This window comes from Nicotiana tomentosiformis, chromosome 10 (genome assembly GCF_000390325.3).
Source record: "Nicotiana tomentosiformis chromosome 10, ASM39032v3, whole genome shotgun sequence".
Classification (NCBI taxonomy): Eukaryota; Viridiplantae; Streptophyta; class Magnoliopsida; order Solanales; family Solanaceae; genus Nicotiana; species Nicotiana tomentosiformis.
In genome coordinates, this window is record NC_090821.1 from 77088040 (window position 1) to 77098959 (window position 10920).

Consider the following 10920-nt stretch of genomic DNA (forward strand, 5'->3'; position numbering starts at 1 on the left):
ACCACTTTTGTCACGACCCAAACTGATGGGCCGTGACGAGTACCCGAGTTCTACTTATCGAATACCCCTAAGCATTCGCCTAAGATATAAACATGAAATAAGTGTAGGTCATGCATAAAGTCAGAAAATAAACTACTAATTCATATGAACAACCGACGTGAGAAAATATGACCAAAAGACATATATACATATATATATGGAATACGGTAGGGTTATCCGACAAGGACACATACTATCTAACTATATATGACTGTCTACAGACCTCTATTAGAGTGTACAACTGTATAAAGGACGGGACTGGGCCCCGTCGTACGCATATATATATGTAAACACATCGTACCAAAACTCAAAGCAGCTCCGGATCAAATGGAGCCCACCAACTCTCGCTGATCAAGGATCCTAAGAATGGTATCGTCAGCCTGTCTACCTGCACCTGCAGGCATGAAATGCAGCATCCCTAGGAAAAAAGGGACGTCAGTACGAATAATGTACTGAGTATGTAAAGCATGAAAATCAGTACATAAAAGACATAGATGAAACATGGGGTAAAGAATTCCACCTATGAATCTAAATAACTTTGTGAATCCTGAAACATTTATAATATCATGCACATGCGTGTAAATATCGTATCATGCATAGGTATAGGTGTACATAATATCATCAAGCCTCTGAGGGCATCCCATCATATCATCTCGGCCACTATGGGCAAAATTATCAACATATACCAGCTGATCAGGTGGTGATGCGTATATAACGCCTTAACCTTTTCCCATATCCCATATATATATAATATATGCGTATATAACGCTTTCTGGTCATGGGTCAATGTACATGTATAAATGCATGAAATGTATAAGAAATACGTTAATAAGATTTCTCGAATATCATAAAATCAATATGCCTTTCGGACAAACTTTATCAAATACGTATTTTTCTGAGACCCATGAATAGAGTATATAATAATAATTCACATGAAAAATCAAGAATATAGACACCTCTAGTATTTCTATGAATAGAGTCATTTATGAACGTTGCGTATTTTGCTCGTTTCGTTTGTATCATTTGGATCATGCCAAAAAGAAAAAAGGGATAGCCTTAACATACCTCAAGTCGTCAATGCAACACAACAACAAGATTATGATAACTAGAGCGCCAACCCTATACCAAAGAAATATGTGTACAATTTAGATGGCGGTAGTATATTATGTATCTCAAACGATAACTCAATTCTAAAATAAAACGGGCAACATTTCCCCTGCTTTTAGTGCTCCCTTAAGCCTACTATAGGCGAGATACAAACATAATACAATCAGCAACTCAAAACCAACCTAATTACAATTCGGGACCTTCAATACAACAAAACCCCCAAATATACCATAATACACCCAATCAACAAATTATCAATTAGCATGCAACTACAACGACGAGCGACCAACCTACTACCCTACCACATGTGGTGTTTCTCCACGCTATTTTTATCCTTCCAAACTCCATAAATCAGCAGCACAATATACAGCCCAAAAGTAACACAAAACAGCCCACAAAACAGTCCAATACAAATCAAATAACTCGAACTCACGGCTTCCGATTACCGTCCCGTGAGGTGTAACTATTAGAAAACGAATTTATCAACTTTTCTTGATATTTTAAAGCTTAAATACAGAAATTAAGAATTTTTATTAACTATTAAATACATTCCAAAACTCAAACTATAAAGAAAAAAAGAGGCGATATCGCGATACTTACGTTGTAGGTATCGTTTTAATGTTATTGCTTCTTGATTTCGTGTCCGAGATGATAGTCTTGTTTGAAGCAATATTAAAGAGCTCAAGGACCATTTATGGTGTCCTCTGGTCATATTCTATATAAAAATGAAGAGAGAGAGAGAGAGACGAGTTAAAGAAAATATATCAACTTTTGAAAAGTCAAATGGTGCTAGCTTGGCACCCTCTGATTCGCCCATCTTCCGACGCTTATATCTTTTTATCCGGATATCGTATGAACAATCGGTTAAGAGCATTGGAAACTAAATTACAAGACCTTCAATTTGGTATATAATATGAGCCAAAAAGACCTCATATAATACACGAAATATATTTCTCAAAAAGCTTTGTTATTGGACAAATTCTTAGTCGGATTTTCCGCAACTTTAATCCGATTTTCCCCAAACTTTATGTGTTTTGTCCAATCATCATATATAGTCATATTCTGACTTTAAACTCATTTAAATCATGATTAACAAGTCTCATATTCATTATACGTCACTTTGGGACGTACAGGGTGTAACAGGATTATAAAATAAAATGTGGGCATGAGGTGTCGTGAGTAAATAATAAAGATATTGGCAAGTGAATTGTCTCTGTAGTTGTGATATGAAATGTGGGCACGAGGTGTTGTGATTAAATGATAATAATATTGGCACGTGAACTGTCCGAGCAGCTGTAATATGAAAAGTGGCACGAGGTGCCGGGAAAATATGATGACTTAATTATGGGCACGAAGTTCCGTGGAAATATGAAAATAGGCTGAGACCCGTGTTTACGAAAAATAAAAAAATGGGTTGAGACCCGTATTTTTATGATTATGAAATGAGGTGTCACATGGTGATTTTTTAATTGAAAGAATTATATTCAAAATATTTATTTGGATGGATTTTTATTCAAAAAGGTATTATATGAAAGAATTGTATTTGAAAGATATTTATTTGAGAAAATTATATTTTAAGAGATTTATTGAAAGAATTTTATATTCGAAAGATATTTATTTGAGAAAATTATATTTGAAAGAGAGTTATTTGGAAGAATTATATGTGAAAGACATTTATTTGAAGGACTTGATTTAATTGGGTGTACTTATATTTATTATTTGTTGAGCGATGTTAATGGTGTTCTCGTTGTCTTGTTGTGCATATCACTAGTTGTTTTATGTTGCCTTATTGTTATTTGTTTCCTATTCTTATTTTGTATATCATATTGCACAGGTTATTAGACTAGTGAGTGTCTTGACTGTACTTCGTCTTTACTCCATTGAGGTTAGTCTTGATACTTACTGGGTACCGACTATGGTGTACTCATACTATACTTATGCACATTTTTTTGCAGAGCCAGATATTGGAGATTTCGGACTCGGACAGAGTTAGAGTGGGATCGCAAGGATTCAAGGTAGAGCTTCTTGGTCGTCGCAGTTCCTTAGAATCTTTCCATTTTATTGTACTGTTATTTATTATTCAAACAGTATTGGGTATTCGATCCTTGAGATTATTTCATGTATTCAGTTAGAGTTTGTGGCTCAGTACTATCAGTCTTGGGAGATTGTTATATTCATACTTGTTCCGCTGTTGGTTTTGACATTTGTATTTAATTCATACTTAAAAAAGATTGCTTCGAAATATAATGAATATCGGCTTACCTATATATATAGTCTTAAAGAATAAGTGTCATCACGACGCCTGTGGTGGGATTTTGGGTCGTGACAAAGAAAAAGGAAACATTAAAATGAAAAAAAAAATTGAAATCACACGAAAAGACAAATTCGTAATTGGAAATAGAAGTAGAGTTCGTCGCATTTGAACAATAATGTGCAATTTGCAGAGACTTTACCCAGTAAATGCGCCGCAATGATGGGTCGTATCACACTTACAGCAAACCCAACAATCACTGCAGTCATGTTTGTTTGACAAGGTTTCAGACAAGTTACAAAATCATTAAGTTGAGGGAGCAGACTCCTTTCAACTCTTGAGAGATCATGATCAACATTCCAAGCCAGCACATTCGTTTTTGAGAACCATTGCACGTTCACTGAAATATTTCTCAATTAAAATTATCAAAATCAAATTATGATTAATATAACATGAATAAAAACTCACATTCATGCAATATATCTGTATCTGTCTGTGTATAAGAAATACGTTCATTCACATGGTGACAATTAGGCGTAATAATATTATTTCAATATGCAGAGACAAAAAGAGACGAATACTAACTTGTGGTTGTCATGAGAAGAACAGTGAGAATGAAGCCAAGCTTAAAAACCGCCATATTAGGCAATAGTATTTCAAGTGTCTGCATGTGCACTATATTGTTTCCTAAAGTGGCGTATTTATAGAATTTTCATGTAATGATCTAGCTCAATAGATGGACTATAGTAGTTTTCTTTAATAGTATTAATCAATTTGTCTTATGTTTAAGTTGCTTAGGCTCGCTTTCCCTTGTAAATAATGCAGTTTATATAATTTAAATTATTTTCTGCCCCACAATTTCTAATTAAAAAAGAAAAAATGTATTTCAATATCTTGTAAATTGTGCTCCCAAGTTGCTCTACTTACTTTGCGTTGATCTTTTGTTCTCGGAATATGCATATGAAAGTTCATGGTGAGCCTGATCCACTACTTATTGTCATTTGAATATGATTACAATAATACGTTTCAATTAGAGTTTAAGTTTTATTATTTTACAATAATATGTTACAATAATATTTTTTGATAAATATTATTTTAATTGATTACTTGGTAAAAATGATAATTAACCTGCTGTCACATATTAAAATTTACTAGTAACAGCGTAGAATGCTATTTACAATGTTAGTAGAATGCTATTTATAATTCAATCTATCGAAGGAACTGTACACTTTTATTTTATGTACGCATTCTCTTGCTTGGACTTTAGTTGGGATTTAGGATTTTACAGAAAAATGAATTTTTTTCCCCACTATATTAGGAAGATTCTCATTAGCATTTAGTGTGTATGACTATATAATTTAGCAGTAGAAATTCCTAAACATAATTTGATAATTATGTTGCCTAACCGACACTCTATATAGGTGCCAATAATTATATATTAGCATTCATCTACTTGTTATACTTTGGGAAGACCCTTTGCATGTGACTCAATTAATGAATTGACATCATTTTAATTACTTATTCTGCATGCTTAACAAGGTTATATATATATATATATATATATATATATATATATATATATATATATATATATATACACACATACACTCTGTGTAAAAAGTTATGGGTTCAGATGAATACATAGTCATAACGCTACATCTGTCCCTGATGGTGACATAAATAAATTGGAAAGAAAATAATACATCAGAAAAAAATGAAGGGTGATAGATGATAAATAAACAAGTAAATGCATGAATCTGATGAACGATGCAAGTCTCAAAATACTAGTGTACGTGATCACCTTTTGAAGTCGATATCCTTTATTTTTGTTAAATAGAAAGTCATTCAATTAACTTTTTCCATTATTCGCACAAAGACTAAAATACAAGGGAACATTGAAAGAAACACTGAAATCACACGAAAATACAGATTCATAGCCAGCACGTTAGAATTTGAGAACCATGGCAAGCTGACTGAAATATTTCACAATCAAAATTATCAAAATTAAAATATGAATGATATAACATGAATAAAAGTCAAATTTTTAAACAACATTAATAGGGACATATGTGTATGTCACGACCTAATTTGGTCGTGATGGCGCCTAACACTACAGCTAGGCAAGCCAATTAATAAATTAAACATATATCAATTAATTTCAAAATAATTTTCTAAGTAATTTTATTACTTTACTAGAAATATTAGAGAAAATAAAAAAGATACTGATTAATTTAAATTCAAGAAATAATACAAATTTCAAATTCTACCAATGTGCGTGCCAAGACCCGGTGTCACAAGTGTATGAGCATCTAGTAGATTATACAAAACTCCAAATACTATCTGAAATAAAAATAGACAGAATGAAAATACAAGGAGAGGCACTAGTAGCTGCAGAACGGTTCAGAAAGGCAGCTCACCACTAGGCCTCTGGATAACGTGGATGTGCGATGATAGGTCCTCCACTAGTACCTGCCTCAGATCCTGCACAAAAAGTGCAACAAGTGTAGTATGAGTACGTAAACAACGTATACCCAGTAAGTATCAAGCCTAATCTCGAAGGAGTAGAGACGAGATAGTCGACTTTTACACTCACTAAGGGTCAACAATAATAAATAGAATAAAATAGAATTATTTAAATCAACATGATTCACAGAGTTAACAATAAATTTATTCAATTAGCAAAAATAATAAAAGTCCTTCAAATGCAACAATTTTCAATCCGTTAATTAAATTCACAAGCTGCAATTAAAATAGCAAAGTATCGTATAATTATTATTATTATTAGGCACGATTTCTACCGAGGTCGTACGGCCCGTTCCAGAGTATCGTGTACACTGCCGAGGGACGTGCGGCGCGATCCATAGATGCATCTATACTGCCGAGGTGTTCGGCCCACTCCACAAGAAAGGAGGACATTTTCTTATGTACCTCCGGAATGAGAGTATGTTTATTATAAGATAAATTCGAGAGGATGAATAATTCTTTTAACAATTAATTAATTTAAGCAGAAAATTAAGTATATAAGATTTCCATCTTTTACTATCTATCCCTAACAATTCACAATATATTTTAAATAATTTAATTAAATAAAAAATACAATTTACACACATAATTCATGCTTTGAGTCCTAAATTATCTGGACTTTAACATTAATAGTAGCTACGCACGGACTCTCATCACCTCATGCATACGTAGCCCCTACAATTAGCAGCATTTATTAATTTAATTCCTTATGGGATAATTTTCCCCTCACAAGATTAGACAAGAGACTTACCTTGTCTCAAAGTACGCTTTCCGATCAAAATGTCGCGTAAAAACCTCAATTCAATGCCGAAAAATACGAAACTATGCAAAAGTTATATAAAATAATTAATACATGTTCAGTAATTCAAAATTCATCTACTAAATAAATTACCCTATCCAAAACGGTAAAATTTTTAAAATTCACCCTGGGCCCACGTGCCCGGATTTCGAAAATTTTCAGAGGAAAGCGTTACCCATAATTTCAAGAACTCAAATATATAATTTCTATCCAATTCCATAACCATTTTCGTGGTTAAAATCTCGTTTTTATAAAAATCCAGGTTTTTCATCTAAACCTTTAATTTCTAAGATTTACTAGTTATAATCTACCCATAATCTATGTATTTAATTCAAAGTGTGTAGAATTAACTTACCTTCAAGTTGCTAGTTGAACTCTCCTCTCAAAAAGCTCCAAAATTACCCAACAATGGAAGAAATAGGGTTAAAAATGGTGAAATCCCGTTTTTAAGACATTCTGTCTGGAACAGTAGGCTCCTTCTTCGCGAACGCAGTCAAGGCTTCGCGTTCGCGAAGGACAATTTCTTCAGGCTCAAAATTACCCTTCGCGAACGCGAAGGCTTATGGCTTTCTCTTTCGCGAACGAGTGAGCTCCTTCGCGAACTCGTAAGCAAACTTCACCTGGTCCCAACCTCTTTCACGAACGCGTCGCCTCACTCGCGAATGCGATAGGCAAAAACCCAAGGCTTCGCGAACGTGTCGCCTTTCACGCGAACGCGAAGGGAAATTGCCCAGTCCCATTTTTCCTTCATCGTGAACGACAGGGAACTCACGCGTTCGCGAAGAAGGAAACGAGAACTGGAATTTTCTGGTTTTTCTGACTTAGCTCCGGATTATTCAAAACTTACCCGAGCCCCTCGAGACCCCGTCCAAATGCACCAACAAGTTAGAAAACATAACACGGACTTTCTCGAACTCTCAAAACACTAAATTCAACAACGAAACTAAGAACCGCACCCCAAAACCGAATTGGATCAAAATATGAACTTCAAGTTTCTAATTTCTTCCGAACGCGCCGAATCATATTTATACTGCTCGGAATGACACCAAATTTTGCGTGCAAGTCTTAAATGACATAACAAAACTATAAAAAATTTCGGAACTGGATTCCGACCCCGATATCAAAAAGTCAACTCCCCGGTCAAACTTCCAAACTTAAATTCTTGTTTTAGCCATTTCAAGCCTAATTTAACTACGAACTTCCAAATGAAATTGCGAACACGCTCTTAAGTCCAAAATCACCATACAAACCTATTGGAACTGTCAAATCCCGATTTCGGGGTCATTTTCTAAAAATGTTGAGCGAAGTCAAACTTTGCCTTTAAAAGCCAACTTAAAGAACCAAGTGTTCTGATTCCAACCCGAACACTTCTAAATCTCGAATCAACCATCCCCGCAAGTCATAAATTAATAAAAGCACATACGGGGAGTTGTATTTTAGGAAACGGGATTCTAAAAGTCAAAATGACCGGTTGGGTCATTACATTCTCCACCTCTTAAACAAACGTTCGTCCTCGAACGGGTTTAGAATAATATCTGGAGTGCTAAATAAGTGTGGATATTTGCTCCGCATATCCTCCTCGGCCTCCCAAGTCACTTCCTCGACTGGTTGGCCCCTCCACTAGACTTTTACTGCAGAAATCCTCTTGGACCTCAACTGGCGAACCTGCTTTTCAACAATGGCAACTGGCTCATCTTCATAACCCAAGCAATTATCTAGCTGAACTGTGCTGAAGTCTAACACATGTGACAGGTCGGCATGATACTTGTCACGACCCCAAATTCCCTCCGTAGGATGTCGTGATGGCACCTAGTCTCTAAGACTAGGTAAGCCTATCAATGCGGAATAATAATAATATCTGAAATAGATAAACTACAATTCAAACAATTTCAACTCCCAAAACCCGGTAGAAATAAATCACAAGCTTCTAAGAATTTATTCCCAATGTCTCTATAAGTCAAGGTCTAAATAAAATATAAGGAAGCAACATAAAATTATAAAAGGGGACTCCGGAGTCTGCGAACGCTGACAGATATACCTCGAAGTCTCCGTGCGCAGGTAACTCACTGACGTCTAGGCTGGTAAAATGTACCTGGATCTGCACAAAAAGATGTGCAGAAGTGTAGTATGAGTACACCACAGCGGTACCCAATAAGTGCCAAGCCTAACCTTGGTAGAGTAGTGACGAGGTCAGGTGAGGCCCTACTGGAATATAATAATGGCATGGTAAAATGTTTATCAATATAGTAAAATAAAATGACATTGGAAATGAATCAAATAGTATGTCACATTTAATGACACCAAATAATTGCAAATAATATCTCGTGGAATCAAAACAGAATTTCCTTCAACTTTATGAAAATCACAACAATTAATCGAAAGCAACTATGGCCATAAATCAATATCAACAAGGGCACTACCGAGGTACCGCCTCGTAGTTCCAAATTATAAATAATTTCACAATATCTCATTTCCTTATACCACCGCGGGAGCCTTCACAATTTATTTAAAGAAAATAATTTTTCCCCGAAATAGCATCCCGCGTTTTAGCCACCCTTATCACACCGCATGACTTCTAGTAGTCACCCCTACTAGCCACGCGTATCAAGCCACCCTTATCTCACCGCATGCGTTTCAACACCCAGACCTTATACCACCGCATGCGTATCAATATCCCAATATATCACAATTTGCACCTCAAGTGCCCAATATTTCAATTTTCCACAAAAAAAATCAACAACAATATTTTTTAATAATAAAGAGCTCACGGCTCATGCCAGAATAATCCAAAACAACTCTTACGAAAATATTCAAGAATAAATAATTCAGGAAAATAATATTTCAAATTTTTAATACGTTGCTTCAATATCAAATTTAAAAATATCAAATACTTCATATTAATAATATTTAATTTAAAGAAAATCAACCTTCAATAATGCACAGTATAAAAGAAACCAAGTTTCAATTAAACAGGTAAAACAATTAGCAGGAAAAGAAAAATAAATTATATATATATATATATATATATATAAAAAGCAAACACATTTAAAATATATATATATATATATATCACAGATCAATGATGAAGAATATAATAAGATAAAATAATTTAATAAATGCGCAACAATGATCTACACAATTTAAAAATATAATCTTTCATATTTAGCCCGTGTACACACTCGTCACCTCGTGTACACGACTTTCAACACATTTCAATAATCACATTAATACCAATTCTAGGGGAAATTTTCCCCACACAAGGTTAGATAAGTCACTTACCTCGACTTGCTCTAATTTAATCAAGTATTATGCTTTTTTCTCGATTTTCCGACTCCGATCGACTCGTATCTAGTCATAATTAATTCGATACAGTCAACAAAAATTATAGTAATCAATTTCATAAGAAAATATTATATTTTTCAATAAAATCCGAAATTAACTCAAAATTTGCTTGTGGGGCCACATCTCGGAATCCGGCGAAAGTTACGAAATATGAACGCCCATTCAACCACGAGTCTAACCATACCAAAATGACTAAATTCCGATAACGATTCGACCCTTAAATCCTCAAATCTATCCAAGAGGGTTTTCAAATTTTTCCCAACTTAAATCACCAATTAAATGTTAAAACCAGTGATGGATTCGGGTAATCTAACCAAGATTGAGTTAAAAACACTTACCCCAATATTTTTCCTTGAAGATATAAAAACAATCGCCTCTGCTCAAGCTCCAAGTTGTTAAAAATGGCGAATGGGACGAAGCCCCCCTGATTTTATATCTTACAGATCTGTCCAGGGTGACCTCGATCATGGGAATCCGATCATGGGGAGTCCAATTATGGGGAGTCCGATTAAGGGGAGTCTGATCATGGGGTACGATCATGGTCCTCGATCATGTACCTCGGTCATGGCCTTCGATCATAGCTTCGATCTTGGCCCTCGACCCTGGGGCTCGATCACAGCCATCAATCCTGGCTATCGATCATGGCTCCATAGCCTTCGATCATTGGCCTTGGTCATAGCTCTCGACCCTGGGCCTTCGATCAGTGGCCTTCGATCATGGCTCTTGAGCCTGCCATCGATAATGGATCTCGAGCCTGCCATCGATTATGGATCTCGAGCCTGCCTTCGATCCTTAGGAAGTTCGATTTTTGACAGCATTTCCAACAGAAAATTGCAGCAGCTGTTTAAGTCCCGTTTTT

The 10920-nt window shown here is 35.2% G+C and overlaps 1 long non-coding RNA gene across 1 annotated transcript; it reads right to left on the minus strand.

The window, feature by feature from the left end:
* Positions 1-3507: 3507 nt before the first annotated feature.
* Positions 3508-4064, minus strand: LOC104120564 (uncharacterized). The gene is made up of 2 exons (XR_011411686.1): positions 3983-4064; positions 3508-3797 (listed from the first exon to the last, which is right to left on the minus strand). It is a non-coding gene; the product is annotated as an uncharacterized lncRNA (long non-coding RNA).
* Positions 4065-10920: the final 6856 nt, after the last annotated feature.